This window comes from Strigops habroptila, chromosome 14, assembly GCF_004027225.2.
Source record: "Strigops habroptila isolate Jane chromosome 14, bStrHab1.2.pri, whole genome shotgun sequence".
Classification (NCBI taxonomy): domain Eukaryota; kingdom Metazoa; phylum Chordata; class Aves; order Psittaciformes; family Psittacidae; genus Strigops; species Strigops habroptila.
This window is the reverse complement of record NC_044290.2, coordinates 12274879-12292801: the sequence shown is the minus strand read 5'-3', so window position 1 is coordinate 12292801 and position 17923 is coordinate 12274879. Positions and strand designations below refer to the sequence as shown.

Here is a 17923-nt window from a genome sequence, read left to right as displayed (position 1 = left end):
GTACGTGTGTGTTTTCAGGCATATGCTGCTGTTAATGGGGCTTCTGTCACTTCAGCTGCTGGCAGAGATTATTTTATCTCGGGAACCCTTTCCCAGTGCCAGAGCACAGGCTTTCAGCTCTAAATCATCCACAGGGGAACTCACAGGTGTGGGGGAACAGAAGATGAAAGCATCAAGTTTTTGGTAGCTCTGGTTGTGCTTTGTGCCACAAAGGATCCAACAGCAACAGGCAGGAGGGGGACGAGGGGGGACCCAATGGCACAAGCCCCTGGGAACACACTCAAGCCCTGCAGGCACAGAGAAGGCAATGGGGAGCAAGGAAGTAGGGGGCACAACCACCCCAACAAGAGCAGAGAATATAATTTAATCCCCAATCAGGACCAGAGGCTGATGGAACAGCCAGGGGAGCCTTGAGGCAGGGGACAGGCTCCTGCCTCACCAGGACACCCAACAGCAAACACCAACTATGCTGCACAGTCTGCAGAAGGACCTTAAATGTGACCTCTGCCTAACAGCCAGCTAAAGCAGAGCACAAGGCAAGAAGAAAAATAAAAACACCATTAAGAAATTAAAACAAACACAAAAATCCCCTCCATGATCCCACTAACCTTTTCCAGCTCCTCTCCATGCTGCTGCACTTGCCAAGTAGAGCAGAGCTCCCCCCACCCCTCCTTGGGGGCTTTTATAGGGCAGAGCCCTCGTTGCTTCAACCACCCGCAGATGTGCCTGATGAAGGAGAAGCCTCTTACAGGCAATGAGGGAAGCCCCATCACAGGCAGCTGCCAGCGTTCCCTGCCAGGGGCTCTCCCATGGTCCCAAGCCCCTCTGAAGGGGCAGGTAACAGTGCAGTGGGTGATGCTGGGGGCTCCCAAGCCTGTCCCTAGCCAAAGATGTGCTGGGGACAATCGCCACCAGCAGCGTGATTGCAAGCGGGCTGCACTGCATGGAGCCCCTGCTCTCCTCTTCCCACCTGCAGCCACCACAGCACAATAAAGATAAGTAAGAAAACCAGGATGAAATGGCCCCATTTTTCACAGCTGCTCTGTGACCCCTTAGAGAGCTCCAAAACCAGGACTCAGGGGACAGAGTCTGTCTCTCCACTGCTCCCCAACTTATGAGACCTCCTCAGGACTTGAGCACTTGCTAAGACACTTCAGAGCCCAGGTTGAGCAGGGCTTAGGCTGGAGGAGTCAGGGGGTCAAAGTGCGCTTTGTTACACCAGTTAGTTCGACACAGAGAGGAGAAGAGCAGAGGTGAAGGTGCATGGTGCTCCTTGTGTTCAGCACTGGCTGCCGGGGCCCCACGTAAGAGATCAGACAGCCACAGCGACAGGCAAGTGTGCAAATATGGCTTTACCCAGCACAGCAAGTGTGCATCCCCCCGACACCACATCCCTGCTCACATCCTGCCCACAGCCTCTGCTCCGGATCCACGTGGTGAACCCGGGAATATCCTGCTCCGGGCAGGAAGGCCAAACACCGGGCACCAAGCACCGGTGCCGGAGCACTGCCAACACCCCCAGGAGAGGGGGCACTGCTCCATGGCTGGCACGATGGTCAGCAGCATACGGAGGCTCTGCAAGGCGCTGCCAGGGAAAGCTCATGCACTTTACCACTGCTGAGAAGCTTCTGTGTTCCTGAAATACCATCTTCCCCTGGGCGACTTCATATGCGAGTCTTGGGACTTGCTGGAGCATTAAACCGACATCTAGGTCACAGTAAGGAATAGCTCAACGCCTCCAGGAAAAAGGGTTTTCCTTTCACATCCTGGTGCCTTCCCCACCAGCTCGATGCCCAGCCTAGGAGCGAGCACTTAACAGGGTGACCACTTCCAGCCTAGCATGAAGAGGCTGTGGGGGTGGGAAAGGGATTAAAAACACTTCTGAGACCTGCTCTGGAGATAGGCTGCCATGGCCGGAGCCCTCTCCCCCCTCCTCCATGGGAACAGGGGATGACGAGGAAGGGGTTTGTCTGATGAAGCATCCCAGTGGCTGCGCAGCGGGAGCGGGGCATGATAGATCATAGGGATAAAACTAGAGAAGGGTGAGACAAGCAATAAGCAGAGACCAGCTGTAAGCCTGGGTGCTGATGGGGCTGGAGGTGGGCTGGCTGGGCTTCGGGGGGTGAGCAGCAGAGAGAAAAGGGTGATAACAAGAGCCGTGAGCAGTGCTGGATCCTGTGTCCCAGCTGATGCAGAGGCCTTGCTGTCAGGCAGACAAAGTGGGACCGCTCAAGTGCATCATTGATTTTTAATACAAGCAGGTAACGCTCTGGGAACCCGGCACTCGGCCCCGGTTTCTCTTCCCTGGTTGCCCCATCTCACTCCAGTCAGCGGCACCGCCCTGGGGCATGGGACTCAGCACAGATCCTGCTCCCACAGGATCACTGATGCTGGGCTACTGCCTGCCCCATTCTGCTTTACCAATCCCTGATGGATGGTCACAGGACCAGGATCCATTGCAGGATTCACATGGACCCTGCAGGACCGGAGCAGAACACCCACAGTTCAGCAGCAAGGAGAAGGGGCAGACACGGAGGGCAGAGGGGTTGGGTCAGGGCACACCAGGGTGGACCCACAGCAGCAGGGCTGGCCCTGCTCCCCTGCTCGGTGTACAGCACCTCTCCTCGGTGTGTCAGGATGATGGACGCAGGATGCGGCACCATGATGGTTCCATCAACTTAGATACTTTTTATGAGAAATCTGTTCCATGCCTTCGCTCTCTCCGGCTGCTGTCACCTCAACAGATGCCAGACCAGGAAGAATAATAATCCCAGCAGGAACCTTTGAACTGGAGAGGGAGGCTTCCCAGGAAGAGGGGCAGGAGGTGGGAGAAAACTCATTTTTGCAGGAGCTCTGGACCGCTCAGAGCTGCCCCAGCCTGACACCAGGAGATTTGCTCATGTCCTCCTCTTTCTCCCCAGCGGGAAATCACCGCGTGCAGACGTGCTGGTGAAGCACAGCTTTGGACAGGGGACAGGAGGTGCACATACATTATTACTGTGCTTGCAGACACCGAGCAGACATGTCTGGATACGCTGGCTCACAGGCTACCCCAGCTGAGTGGAGCGTCACTGTGCCACTACCCTGCACTTCTTCACCGTGGCATTTAGAGGACTTCTCCTTCCCTTTGGGAAATGAAAAACTAAGAAGCCTCATCAATCTAACTGAGGCAGCAGAGATCTTTTCCCCAGCAGGACAAGCCAAATGTCTGGCACTTGATAACAAACCGCAGCCACGTGCAAACCACATCCCCATCTCCTGCAGAAGAGCCCCTGCCTCTCCGTGGCATCCCTGTGCTCCCCCAGCACCCATAAGCTACCAATGGGTACAATTTGGCTCAGCCATAGCCACCCCTTTCCATGCACATCTGCATCTGCCTGTGGAACACACAGCCCAGATCTGCATCTCCTGCATGGGCAGGGCCACATCTGCCCACAGAGCTGCTATGGCAGCAGCGGGCTCTGGGGACTGGCGCAGGCAAAGAGCCAGAACAGGCACGAATGTGGTGGAAGGAAAAAGCCAGATTTTATCACGCCCCATGTCCTGATCCATCCCACTCCGGAGCACATCTCATCTCCTGCCTGTAACACCAGGAGCACCGGGGCACAGCGCAGGGAGAAGGCAGCGGCAAAGTGGCACCATGGGCTGCACTGCGGCACAGGTCACCGCTCCTGGGCAGGCAGGAATGAGCAGGATCCAGGGACACTCCAGATTGCACCAGAGGATCCGATCCCTGCACTGGGTCCCTGGGCATCAGTGAGCGCCGGAGGCAGCGGGACAGGCAGGAGAGGCCAGGGCTGGTTCCCTGAGTGAGGCAAAGCCCCGGGGGGAGCCGATGTGGGGATTCCCAAGGCTGGGAGTGCCAGACCTGCCCTCGCGCCTGCTCCTCCCGCGAGGAGCTGCTGCTTCGGGATGAGTCATCGCTGGGAGACGGGTTCTATTTAAAGGACGTTATTCGCAGAAAATTGAGTTTTAATAACAGGGCATCAAACGAGGAGAAAACACTGAACTTCCAAGCAGAGCTAAGTTTCCCTGTGTTAATTTATACAGCACATTCACTGCTGTAGGAATCAAAATCACAGAGAGCTGCTCTCCCTGACAAAGCAGCAAAGGAGCCGTCTCCTGCTCCCTGCTCCTGTTGTGCCAGAGCATCTCCTGGCCACAGAGAGCCAGAGCCAGGGCTGGTCTCCCCAGCCATGGCTACTGCCGGGAGCGAAGGCTTTGGACTCAGAGCCGCCCCACACCGCTGCCGCGCTCCCAGGAGCCTTTGGGCTGAGTTCAGCTGGTGGGAGGGCGGGAGGAGACAGCGCTGAGCTCGCTTAAAAATAGATCAAACCCTCTGCTACGGAGCCATTTTATTAGAGCAGCACAAGCTGCCGGGCTGGTGACACCTATGGAACACGCTGTCAGTTCCCCAGATGAATTTGAAAAGCAAGCGAGGGGAAGTGACAAAGACAGCAAAGCAGACTTGTTCTCCAACACAAAAAAGGAGCAGGGAGAAGCCCCTCACCCCATTCCCAGCCCACATCTCGCACTGCAGCGAGGTCTGAACTTGCTCACACCAGGGTGAGGTTTTCTGCCACCCCAAAGCTGCCCGATGCCCAACAGTCCCTCTGCCCACTGCCTGCCAGCTCCTCTGCCCATCACGGTGGCTCCCATGCCCTCACCTCACCACACACCCTGCCTGGCTCTGGCTAGAGCCAACATCCCATTTAGAGGGGTAAGAGAAGCGCCTTCAGGTTTCCCAGTGCTGCGGCAGAGCAGTGGCTGAGCCTCACCGCTGGTCCTGCTGTCCCAGAGCCTTTCCCATGAGCATCCATGGTTCAGGGATGCTGCCAAGTCCCAAACCTGACTTGGACACACATAGCAAGAACACAGACAAACAAAGCAAATCCAATCCCACGTCTCTGAACTCATGCCGGAGCTGCCCAGTTTGCTGGGCTGCTGGATGCGGCCACAGGAACTGCAGGGTCCCTGGTGCAGCCCCCAGCCCGCTCCCGGCACCAGCCGGAGCAGCCCCGGGCAATGGCAGCGGATGAACCTTTCCAGCCTGGCCCCAAGTCAATCCATCACCTGATTTATTGACTGCTCGCAGGCTCTGCTCCCTGCCAGCGCTCAGCTCCGAGGGGAAACGGCTGGGCCAGAGCCCAGCTCTGCCGGAATTTCAGAAGCAATCAGTAACGGGGGTCACCTTTCCCTGGGTGCAGATCCAGGCACGCTCTCAGTATTCCCTCTGGGCACACTACAACTGACTTGTGTTTTTAAAAGGAAAATTGGGGCACAGGGGGCAGGAATGGAAAAAACACAGAAACGCCTCAGAATCAAACCTCCGAGAGAGCTCTCTGGAGGGAAGGAAAGCGCTTTCTATGTAATTCACCTTTTGTCAGTCAATCACCACTCCTCTTGCTGCCGGCAGCCTAGCGGTACGGGCCGGTAATGGCCACCTACTGGGAAATCCAGCCTAGGGAATGCTTGGTCCCACCGGAGAGCAGGTTCCTGCTCTGGATGAGCTGCATCAGAAGCTTCCATTCCCCGGCCCTGCTTTCAAGGAGTCGGGTCCCTCCCCTCTGGAGCAGCGTACAGCAGCTGGAGGAACGCCAGGGGCTTCTCAGAGAAACGTTAATGATGCCCAGGGAAGAGCTAATCATGTGCCATGGGAACAACGTGGTGCCAGGCAAAGTGCTCCACAGCCCCAGCCCCATGTGGGGCGGCTGGGGGACATGGTGGCACCGCTGTGGGTCCAGCGATGGCCCTGTGCACAGACTGAGCACCTGCAGCTCCCAGGGACTGCTACTGGTGGTGGAGGCAGATCCCTCCTGGCCTCACCAGACCAAGGTGAGAGCATCATCCACCACCAGTGTGCTTCAGCCAATGGGACCCGGTGAGCACCAGGGATGGAGCCACTGGTCCAGCCCTGCATGGTCACAGACACAACTGAGGGCTGCCAAGAGCCTCCCAGCTCCTTTCCGTAGCTGGGAGCAGGCACCCCAGGGAACATCACCCAAATGATGGAACTGCAACAGACAGAACAGGGGAGTAGGATAGGGCCAGAAATAGCTGGGACATGCTATGGATGGGGGAGGTCTCCCAGGAAGGACAAATCCCAAAGGAAGTGGTGGGGATCACACGTTGGTGAGCCGGGAATGGGCAAGAGCCACAGGAGCCATCCCCTGCCTGCACCAGTGACCAGCACCTCTGCCCGGCCCCGCACCCAGCACTTCGACCCTGCCGGCTCCCCAGAGCGTCACATCACCTCTGGATGCTCCCGCACCGCGCCGGCGCAGTCGGATCCCCCGGGGACAGTCCTGTCACCAGGCACAAGTTAATAGAAAAAAGCTCCGATTTCTGTTCCTACCCAGTGCCTTTCCAAACTGACCCGTCCTTTGGGAAGAACAAACTCCTCCTTTGACTTGGGTACCTCCCTGGCGCAGTCTCACTCCCAGCATCTTGCCCCAGCCCCTGCGCCAGTGGGATGCCCCGAGCTTTCCCAGATGAGTAAAGGAAATCACTAATTCCTCCAGACTGGCCTCGCCTGCCCCTGGGGCACTACTGAGAGGAATCAGCACCGACACAGTAACAGTTTGCAAAGCACGTTTCTGAGTTCTTCAGCATTTTGACTTTTCACCTCTCCCCTGACAGGTTCATGACTTCCAGCAGGAATATTTCCATGCCTTTACAGCAGTTTGGAGCTTACAGTAACGGGCATGGCCTGCACCTCTCCGGCAGCCCGGCATCACCGGGCACCAACCTCCTGGCACATGAAGGGCCTGGCACAGACACAGCACAGGGAACACCCTGGCTCAGAGGGACACATCTTGAGTCCATCTAAATAACACAACAGCAAACAACAATACATCTGCATGTGAGAGCTGCATGTGAGAGCAACCGCAATAGGACCTGAGAGGCTGCAGCCCTCAGCTGTGAGGCCAGCAGAGCTTTATTTAACATAGCTGGAGCAAATAAAGTCCCCAGCAAGAGGGGGAAAGCTCCCAGAGAACAGACCCAGAATGGAACAAATAACCCGAGTGAGGAAGGGGGGATGCAGCCGCAGCACAGGGCCCCTGTGCTGGCAGCACGGGGCAGACGAGATGCTGCGGCAAACAGGGAAAGGTTCATTAGTTATGTAAATACAAAGATAATACAAAAACAAGCGAGGCTGCTCCACAGCACGGATGAGTAGAGATAAAAGTAACCGAGGTGCTGCCTGCAAACCGACTGAGCAATTAGCTTCGGCTTTCAGGAGGGATGTGATTAACCCGCTGCCGACTACAGGCTGCGTTACACAGCGCAGGAACAGAAACCAAAGCTACGGGCTCCAAAGCAGGAGAAAAACCCAAAACACCCAAGGAGTTCAAATCAGAGGAACGAGGAAACCCACCAGAACCAGCCCAGCTCTCAGCCCAACCACAGCCATGTCATGCTGCGATGGGCCACAGCACTGAAAAGAGCAGCATGGGGCCAAGGAAGGAGCCAGGGGCAGGGAGAACACCCCCCCAGATACCCCCCTAACACAGAGAACAGAAACTCAGTGAGAAACAAGGCAGAAATAGGCGACAAGCAGTAAGATGTGACATTGCCTTACCACATGCAGCTCATGCCAGGGTCAGTTGGTATCTTCCTTCAGACAAGGGGGACGTGAGCAGCTCGGCCAGCAGCACCCCCCCAGCGGGAGCATCGGCTGTGCGGGGGGACAGGCTGCAGCCCGGGGAGGGGCCGGCAGAGCCCGAGACCACAGCGACCGAACTGCCCCGAGTTCAAAACGCTGCACATAAGGACTACGCGAGAATATCTGCTCTAACCTGGAAAAACACACAGAGAAACATCGAGGTACATTACTCAGTTACAAGCTGACTATGAGTCACCAGCTCCTGCATCTGTGAAAAAGCAAGGGTGTTTCTGGGCTGCCTGCAGAGAGATTTCCAGGAGGAAGCAGCAGCAGCGATGCTCGGCTGGGGCCGGAGCCTGCGAGAGGAGCTGGGATGCAGCAGAGCTGCTCCGGAGCAGGCAGGAGGACAGAGGAGCTCGTCCAAGCCCAGCCAAGGCTTCTTCTCTATGAATATGCAGGGAGCAGGCACTGGGGAGGGAGAGGAGCTGCTCAAGCTAAAGGACAATGTTGGCACAAGTATAAATGGGTGGAAAAGGCTCCAAATAAAGGGAGGCAGAAGGAAATCAGGAGGTTTCTGTGCACAGGGAGGGACAGGCACCATCTGGGTGCTTGATGAGGAAAGAGGCTGGGGCTGGGACCACTTGGACAACAGGGACCAGGCTCAGGGGTCTGGGCCTCTTCCTAAATCACACCTTTAAACTGCTTTTAAATGGTACTACAATGTTTCCCCATTTCCATTACTGGAGCTGGGCGATGCCCAGAGCTGAGCAGCCCCTTCCCTGCAGAGCAGCAGGGAGCAGGCACAGGTGGGGGTTCAGCCATGGACACCCACCACCACCACCACACCAGAGCCCCTTCCCACTGCATCCCTGGAACACCGCAGGCCAGGCAGCCCACTCCATGCACCATCCAGATCCCTTCCCTAACTCCATGCAGAAATCCAAGCTGCTAATCAGATGGAAAGTCTCCATCCCATAATAAACGGAGCGTACTATTTATAAACCTGAAAACGTCTTTATTATTATTATTTTCCCCCAGAAAAGCCAGCAGCCCCCCTCGGCACGGCTGTTACACACACCCCGCCGAGGACTCGCGGGTCCGCGGCGCCGGTGTCACCTCCGCAGGCAGTGCCCAGCGGAGCAGATGGCGGTGTGGGCGTTAGGTACCAGCCTCCTGGCAATCCGAACATCTGTTACCGTTAGAAAATGCTAATTGCCATCAATCAGGACAGCACCTACCCACATTTACATGCGAGCACAAAAAAATTACGTCTAAATTTCTCCGAGTACAACACTTGCTGCATGTTAAGTAACCAGAGCTGCTCAGATGCTGCAAGGCAGCCTGGCACCGGTGGCTGCGGGCGATGCACCACATCTGAGCACCCAGCAGCACCCAGCCTCCCACAGCAGCGCCAAGGACCTAGCAGAGCCCATCCCTGGGGCAGAGCCCCCCGAGCACAGGCACCCAGGGGGACAGTCACCACCCGCTGCAGATGCTGCAGGGCGCGTGTATCTGTTGCTGCGCATTGCTCCCACCTCACCCGCACACACCAGACCCTCAGCAGAGCACTCTGCCCTCAGCTCACTCCCTCCGGTGACTTCGGAGCAGCTTTGGGCCCTGCACCCCAACCATGGGCCTTAGGTGGACCCATGAGACCCCTGTATCCCCACTGCTGCTCCCCTCTGCCCACCACACTGGGAGAGGCTGCAGAGCAGGAGCTGCCCGCTCCACACACCCTGGGCAAGGCACCAGCCAGGCCACCAGCATCTCGCTCCATTACCATGGACCTCTTGAATCCACTGGGAATTGCCTGGCCTCAGCTGGTTCTGGTGATCCAGCTACAAGAATATGAGACTCTCTCCATCCCCAGACACACAGGAACCAAAATAGCCCCACCAGGGTTTATCAGTTTCCATTATAGGAATTGTAGGGAAAGATTTGGAGATGTCACCGTGGGCCTATGGGACACGCAGCCTGGCACCCCCCTCACCCAGATCCCTGGCAGCCTGCAGGCTCCAAGGCTGAGATGTGGCAGCGCTTGGAGCATCTTCCCTTGGAGGTGAAGGGAGGCACGGGGGCACCAGCTGCCAAAGCGAGATGCAATTCCCTTTTTGAATGGCAATTCCCGTTTTGCAGAAGCAGAGGCACAAATCTGGAATAGCAACCCGGAATGCAAAGTTGAAGCAGAGAAGCACAAACCCAAGAAACCCGGAGCATGGTGATACCCCAGCCGCAGCCCCCTCTGCAGCGGCGCCAGGGGATGCGCTGGCAGCCGGAGCCGGTGCTCCTCACCCCGCAGCACTGCCGGGCCCCCGCCACCCGCACAGCACGGAGCTGTGCATGAATGCAAATGATGCTCCGGGCTGGTGCCAAGATCTCCTTGTTCCTTCCCCAATTTAGGACACCTCTTGGTGCTGCAGCATTCCCGTAGCTGGGAGGTAGCTGCAAGGGTGTCAAAGGAGCATGCTGAGGCTCATCCAGGAGCGACTCTGGTGGCAAAGACAACCCTGGAAGTGCTGGTTTGCCCACACTTAGTCTTTTCTCTTGGGCTTGCAGTCCCAGGCCGTAGCTGTGAGACAAACTTCTTATTGCAGAGCCTTTCCAGCTGCTGTGCTCTCAGCCATCTCTGGCTTCTGCCTCGCAGAGGCAGGACTCGTGCAGGGGACACAGACCTTCAGACACTGTCCCTGATGATTTTAGGTTGGGGGCAGTACGGGGGGCTGGCCATGCCATGCAGACCCACACCATCCATCCCTGCCCTTGGGGCTCCATACCCCACCAGTATCCAGCACAGCTGCCAGGCTCAGCCCTGTGGCCATGACCCAACTCCATCCTGGTACCACCATGCAGCCTGTACCTGGGGCTGCCCCACGCCTGGCCCAGCCACCCTGACTGTGGGCGCCGCCTCCTTGACTCCTGCAGAGAGCTCAGGCTTTTCCCAAAGAGGAGGAAGTGGAGCAGGAGGAGCGAAACCACTGCCAAGGCAAAGACAATGGGGACACAGGAGCTGTGAGGGAGCATCAGAAGAGCCTCACCAGACACACCGTACTCTCTCATAGCCGAGGGGAGCGGGGGACCACAGTGCACATCTAATTTCCTTGCAGCCATTCCACATGGTTGTGGGGCTTTGGCTCCATCCCCTGGCTCACCCCACATCCCTCCCCAGCCCTGGCTCCCTGACAAACTCCCACCGGCGCGAGCAGGTTGCAGCACCGCTGCCCGCTTCCCGCGGCTCCCACCATTACTCAGCAGTTGAGGGAATCACTCAGAGATACAAGGTCACTCAAAAACACCATCTGTCCGAGAACCGCTCCTCGCCCTAGGGAGAGCAGGCAGGAAATTACTGCAACACACCAGAGCCCACCGTCCCTCTCTGCTGCCCCGGCTCCACACCAGCATAGGAAAGGTGGGACCGCAGCATCCCCATCGCAGGCACCTCCACCCCTCGCACTGGCAATGAAGCCCCAGGCAAGCAGCACCCGCTGGGGCAGCCTCTGCATCACAACAACCCTCAAAGCCTCCAGGAACAGACGGCTGCAGGGTGAGGGGTTTGGTGCTGGGGAGCATGGGGAGGCCATGGCTATAAATACAACCACCCCCGGCAGGCAAACACGCCAGGGCTGCCAAGATAAAGCACATTCACCCCAGCCAAGAGCTGGCTGCGGGTCACTGCCCGGGTGAAGGCAAATGAGGAGGAGAGCACCCAGCAAGCAGCACAGGAACAGCGCCCGGGCAGAGGCCACCATTACCTCCAATGCAATGGTGGGGGTACAACCTACCTTGCACAGGGGGGACCAGCCACAGGAGCACCCCAACAGCCCCCAGGAGCCGCCTGCTCCCAGCTCTCTCCCTCCAGCACCACCCAGGGACTATTTATGGGGAGCTGAAGTCACTTGCACTCGGGCTCTGAAGTCACATTCATCTCTTGTTCTATTTCTCCTGCTCTTCAAAGTGTCACAGCACGGGCGCTATCTTTACCGAGGCAGTTGTCCCACACACACTGTGTCCCAGATGCACTTGGGTCGCTGCTCACAGCCAGGCGCTTTCCCAGCGCCGGTTTCTCGCCAGGAAGGCACAGCACGGCCATGGCACAGGGCTGCCAGCACTGGCTGGGCACCGAGCGAGGGACTGACTCACACCCAGCCCAGCCAGCAGATGAGTATTTCACTGGAGCTCATTTGCAAGCTTAATAATGGGGAGCGGAGCACATCCAAGGCGCTCAAGTGGTGCTTGGGGTGCCTCTGCCGAGGGGGCAGGAGCAGTGTCCAGCCGATCCCCTCAGCAGGGAGCATCCCAGCAGCTATTTCCCGCATTCACACCGAACCCTGTGGCTTTATCCCACCTCTGTGAGGCCTCCGACCACTGATGGCAGAGGTGGGCATCACCCCCCAGGCTGCACTGCAGCAGGGTCACCTCACCAGCTGCCCGCACCTCGGTGCCCCAGGACCCTGCAGGCTGGTCCTGGTGGTACCGCAGCAAGCTCCATGGTGATGAGATCCTTTCCATATGGGAGCCGCCAGCGGAGCTGCCAGCTTCCAACTCCAGCGCTTGCTGCTACATCTGGAAACTCTTCTCACCCTTAATTGTTCTTAATGCTTTAACACGCAGAGTGACTAATAAGACACTAATTGGACGGCGTTAGCAGCGAGAGCCGAGCGGGGAGTGGGGCTGGCAGTGCCCTCGGAGCCGAGCCGGCTCTCTCGCAGCCGCCCTGCAGCCGGTGTGCTGCAAGTACCATAAATCACAGCAAACCCCGGCGCTTTTCCCTTCCCGGCCTTTCCCAGAGCAGTGGGAAACCCGCCTCCGGCAGCGGGGAGAGCAAAGAGCTGCAGATTTCAGCTCTTCTCATGGCCACCTGCGCCACGGGAGCAAGGGAAGAGACACAAGGTCCTCCCCGCACCGGGCACCACCGGGACGGGCTCCCACTTGACATTACTCACACCAGCGATGCGAGAAGACAAGTGATGAACAGCCCAACCGCTCCCGGTGATGTACGGCTGCGGGGAGGTGGGGCAGAGCACGGCTGCCCCAAGGATGTTCCCGCGTTCTGGGAGCTGTGGGGTGACCCTCCCCCACTGCTGGGGGTCCCGATCCTGGGGCAGCCCCCTTGGAGCTCATGGGGCTCCTGGCCCTGCCTGTGCCTCTGCTGCCAGCCCCGTGCCCGCTGAGCTGCTCCACAGCGGGAAATAGGCACAAATCTCGTTACACACTGGCTGAGCCTCCCCGGGCATGTTTTCTATAAATCTCCTGGAATTTATTATATGATAACTAGCCTGGAAAAGCTAAATTAAATCCACAGCCAAGAAACTGACTTTCAAGTGTGACCTAATTTACTCGCTGGGAGGGGAGGGAGGGAGCGGGGATCCCGGTGCCAGCCGTTCCCGGGATGACCTCCTGGTGCAGCCGCACACCCCCCGTCCTCCTTCTCCTGGCTGTGACTTTGGGGACGGAGCTGCGCAGCCTTTCATGTCTGAGCGGATCTCGCACTCCCACTCGCTGGAACAAAAGCGCCTCGAGGGCTCCCCTGTCAGATGTTTCTCCATTGCTCATCTTCAAGCCTCCCTTTATGGAGCGCTCTCCTCCCGGGGGGGCTCCGGCAGGTTTGGGGATGATGGGGAGAGTGGCCACAGGGGCTCTGCATTGACGCGTTCCTCCAGGCTGCTCCCACCACCCCAGGGAGCCTCATGCATGGCACCAGCACCAGTGTTTGCAGCTCATGTCCGGCAACCCAAAGCCTTCATGCACGGCCCCAGTGAAGGAGGTGGCTCTCAGGAAGGGAGGTTTCAGGGCAGAGAAGAAAGCAGCAGGGAGGAAATCTGCCTGGGGAAGAGGCTCTGGTCTGAGCACAAGCAAGCCCACCTCCGCTCTGGCACCCAGAGCACGTGGCTGCAACGGCTGCAAATTCCAACAGGATGAGCACCCACCTCCTGTGCAGAGACACAACGCACATCACTGCTGGGGTAACAACCAGTTGCAAACCCTCACAAACAGCAGCACAGACCCAGCCCCATGACCAGTGTGCTGCAAAGTCCCAGGAGAGGCACCCAGGGCTCCTGCTCTGCACAGGGCACATGTAATGGGCCAGCTCTGGTGCACCATGGAGCTGTGGGCAGCCCTGGACAGACCCTTGTCCCACAGCCCCACACTTCCCCCTCCAACAGAGGCCAGGCAGGACCGGGCACCCCCTCGTGCTGCCATCCCTGCCCACTGCTGGGCTCAGGTCTCTGTGCAGGCAACGTGGGCAGCACAGGACAGCACTGGGCAGGACAGGCTGGGCCCATGGCGAGGGCAATGTGGGCAGAGCGAGCCCGCGGTGCTCCGGCAGACCCGGGGGTGGGCTCGGGCTGGCACACGGGCTCGTGCTGTTGTTCTGGAACGGAGTGCACTGGCACAGTGGCATGTGGGAAGCTTGCATAATAGTGCCAGCCCACACTACGCCTGCTCCTTCCCAGCATGATCAGCCCCTCGCTTTCATGAGCAATAACATCCACCCAAAGTTTTCTAAAAGACAAGGGAAAAAAGCTTCAAGGTGATACGCAGAGCTCAGCTGCCTTTGCTGCCTTCAAACTGATTAATGCAGCTGGGGAAATCCATCTGCACAGCCTCTTTGCAGAGGCTTCTCTAATCCCCCTCTTGGGACGACCTCTGCCCTGCCGAGGGATAAGGATGCTCAAAATCTCACTCCCTATTTGAAGATTCCTGAGCATGCTCTTGGGACCAGCGCAGAGCAGAGCAGCTCTGCAAGGTGGGGAAGTGCAGCTCCCCAGCACCAGGACCCTGGCATGGCCCCGCTGGCACCCCTACAGAGCAGTGGGAGCCCAGCTCATGGGGCAGGACCAGAACCCCCCACCCCCATCCCATGAGGAGCACAGCAGCCGTGGCTTCTCCCCGCGATGCTCCCTTCATCAGTCGTCTTACAGAGCCTGAGCCTTGGGCACTTGCGCCTCCACGGGTGCGCACAGGATCTGTACCGAGTGCTGGCGCAAGGCTGAACTGGGGGCTGCTGCCGCAGGCACAGCCCATGGGAAGCAGCAGCTTCATCCTCCACCAAAAACCATCTCCACGCTCCCCCCTACCTCAGTGGGAGCCACATACCTGGAGGCCACAAGCAGGAACCTGGTGCTGCTGTCGCAGGCAGGAGCTCACACTCGCCTTCGCCCCCCGGAGCCGTCGGGAAGAGCTGTTGGGGTCTCACAGCAGCAGCTCCTCAGCCTGAAAGAGAAAGGGAGAGGCTCCAGTCCCGTCCCTGTGTGGGCACCGCTGCTGCTAACGGAGGAGGACGCTCTGAGCACCAGGGATGGCTTCCAGGGGCTCACACGCTGCTTGTTGAACAGCACAACCATCTCATGCTGGAGGGAGCTTGGAGCACGGCCCCGCTGCCCGACATGCACAGAGGCAGCCCGGCAGCAGGACCCTGCCCACCACAAAGTCCCCACAGAGAGGGAATCGCATCCGGCCCTGGGGAATGGCTGCAAAGGGTGCACGGAGGATCACCAGCAGGGCCATGTCCCAGTCTCTGCACTGATGCAGGATGCTGAGGCTGGCCCTGCCTCCCCAGGGAGCCTCAGCAGAGCACATGGGATGGATACAAGGAAACACAAAGGCTTCTTCCTGAGGGAAAAATACCCCTCCCTGTCCCCACCAAAGCCTCCTCCTCGGCATCCCACAGTCCCACATCACACTCAGCAGCTCTGAGTTGTTTTTCCCCGACCCAGGTTGAACAGGAGATAATTTAACAGCTTGTCCCCCCGGGCAGCCCATCCATCCATCCATTCACACATCCATCATGGCACCAACGGTGACATCCACCGCACAACCTCGCCAGGCAGCCCCTGCCTGCCGGGAATCCCAATGCCTGCACTGCGCGGCAGGAAGGGCTTGGCACGCCGGGAGCGAGATTTATCCCCTCAGTGGAATAGGGGGCAGAGGCCGGAAGATAAGTCACAGCAAAGCTGCAGGAGTGTTTCTCAAGGTCCTCCAAGGTTGGCTCATTAAAAAGCCAGGAGAAGAGGAAAGGAAAGGAAAATGCCCGCAGTGGTGTGGCTCATGGATCATCCTCCTGCCTCCCAGTGAGCCGAAACCAAGAGGGAAACAGAAATGGAGCTGGGATCCCCCAGGCTGGCTTTGCAGCAATGCCCGGAGGCAGCCACCGGCGTTCCCCAAACATCCATCCCAGCAGCATCCCAACAAATGAAGCAGCATCGTGCCTGGACAGGGATGCCCATTCCTGGTGGAACAGGAGCACAGCAGCCCTGGGGGCAGCCAGAAGGGGTGGGAGAGCTGGAAAGCAGCTGATGGCAGCCCACAGGCTCTTGGATGCTGGCCAGGGGGGGATGAGGAAGAAGACGAGTAGAGGGATCTCAAACATGGCACAGAACTGCCCCTGCAGCCCTGCAGCCGCCAGGGAGGACATGACCAGGGCTGCTGGGCTCATTCCATCAGCGTCAAACGTAGACAGGCGCCTGTCACCACTTTGGGGAGAGACCACAGAGAGCCCCCAGAGAACAGTTCACAGCACAGGAGCTCCCCAAACTTGCTGGAACTCCCCTTCTGCCTCATTAGTCCTGCTCATTCGGCTCTGCTCCTGATTAGCACACAGAGCTTGAGCACAGCTCAGCACGACTCCAGCTCCTCAGCCCCACCACCCCAGCGCTGGGGTGTCCCCTTCAACATTGGTCTGTCACAACCCGATCCCACAGGGTTCCTCCCAGACACCTTTTTTCCAACACAAACTCATTCAGCCGCAGCTTCCACGCTCGCATCGCGGGGTTTACCCAAGACCAAAATAACCCCCCCTGTGCACACGCAGCGAGGGCAGGACACGACCAACACAGGGAAAGCCCAACGGCATCCCTAAAACAAGCTGAACACAGTCATGTTTTTTCAGCACCTTCTATTTTCAAAAGCAAACCCACGGGTGTGCAGGGGGACGATGGAGCTGACGCGTTCCCCACCGCGGCGGGGGCATGTTCCCCCCGCAGGGAAGCAGTCTAGCCCCAGGAGGGGAGTGGAAGCGGATTGTGGAGCCCCACAGGGCATCTCCCCAAGAACCACCAGGCTTTTACCACACAATAAAACACTGCGATTAGATCTACAAGCCAGCCCCAGGAAAGCTAAGAGGTTTTATCAAAGCCAGCAGCACCCCAGGGAGGAGATGGGAAGCTGCAGCTGCCCGCAGCATCCGCAGTCCCAGGGCCAGCCTGGTGGCTGCTGCTGCTGCAGGGAGTACAGGATGACGGGTGCAGGACGAGGGGTGCAGGATCAGGGCTCATTTTTGGGCCGAGCCCCAGCCACTGCCCCCTCACTCCTGGGAGGATGATCAGCCCAGCGTGGTCCATTGGACTCTGCCATGGCAGTGGGGTGATGGAGAGACCCCTTTCAATGGGGCAGTGCTGGGGACGACAGCAGGGGGTGAGGGCGAATTCCCGCAGTGGTTTTTCCCTTGGTTGCAGAGGAGGGGGAGAGTGGAATTGCCTTTCAGCAGCAAACGCACTGAAGCAGCACTCTGAGCCTGTGCAGCCAGAGATACGGCTCCTGCTCCAGCCCGGATCAGGAGCTATTTCCCACTTATCTGTGCCGAGCCTGCTATCTGTGCAGCAGAACACGGCACTTGGTAATAGGATTTTGATGCTGAACAGAAGATGTTTTTTCCCCCCCGAGTCTCACTTACGTCACAGCTGGAGGTATCCATGGCCATAGAGGTGACACGGAGGAAGGCTAAAGAGTTTCAACTCTTGCGCTGAGGGAGCAGCTTCTCCTCTAGCTGCAAAACAGGAGAATTAAAGCAATCTAATATTAGCTGCCTGCTTTGTGCCCCTACTCCAGCACAGTCCTGGGGAGAGCAGGGAGAAGAGCACATCCCTGCGGCAGCAGCCCCACAGCACCACTGACCCCTGCACCACAGCCCTGGCAGAGCCTCCATGGGAGCAGGCAGAGCTCCCCCGGGCATCACCCGCTCTGCTGTTGGCTGCATCCCGCACCGCGGGGACCTCCCACACACCGCAGCAGCAGCAGGATCCAGGCTTTGGGTGGCGGATCCGTGCTCGCAGCTGCCTCAGGGGAAGGGGAGGAAGGCTTGTCACCTCCCTGCCACCCTCCTCCCCATCGCAGCAAGAGGAAGGTCCCACGCACCCCCGCCGCCAGAGCTGGGAAAGTCTCTGCCTGCCACAGACAGAGCCGAAGGGACGGGAACCACCCCCGCCAGGCGCGGGTGACATGCCACCCGTGGGAACGCTGCCGGCGCAGCGTCAGGGCTGTCACCGCGGCATCAGGGCTGTCACCGCTTCCCACGGCGCAAGCCGGGCAGACGAGGGGCAC

General features: G+C 58.6%; 1 protein-coding gene across 24 annotated transcripts in view; it reads right to left on the bottom strand.

The window, feature by feature from the left end:
• Positions 1-17923, bottom strand: part of RBFOX3 (RNA binding fox-1 homolog 3) — a 140687-nt gene that overhangs the window by 60372 nt on the left and 62392 nt on the right. For 11 of the 24 annotated variants that reach the window (XM_030505973.1, XM_030505979.1, XM_030505993.1 and 8 more), the window contains exon 2: positions 14702-14818. The gene's annotated coding sequence lies outside the window, so the exon portion shown is untranslated. Of the gene's footprint in view, positions 1-7582; positions 8074-14701; positions 14819-17276; positions 17370-17923 lie in introns of those variants that run through there. The other 13 variants (XM_030505970.1, XM_030505978.1, XM_030505983.2 and 10 more) reach the window with 3 other exon arrangements.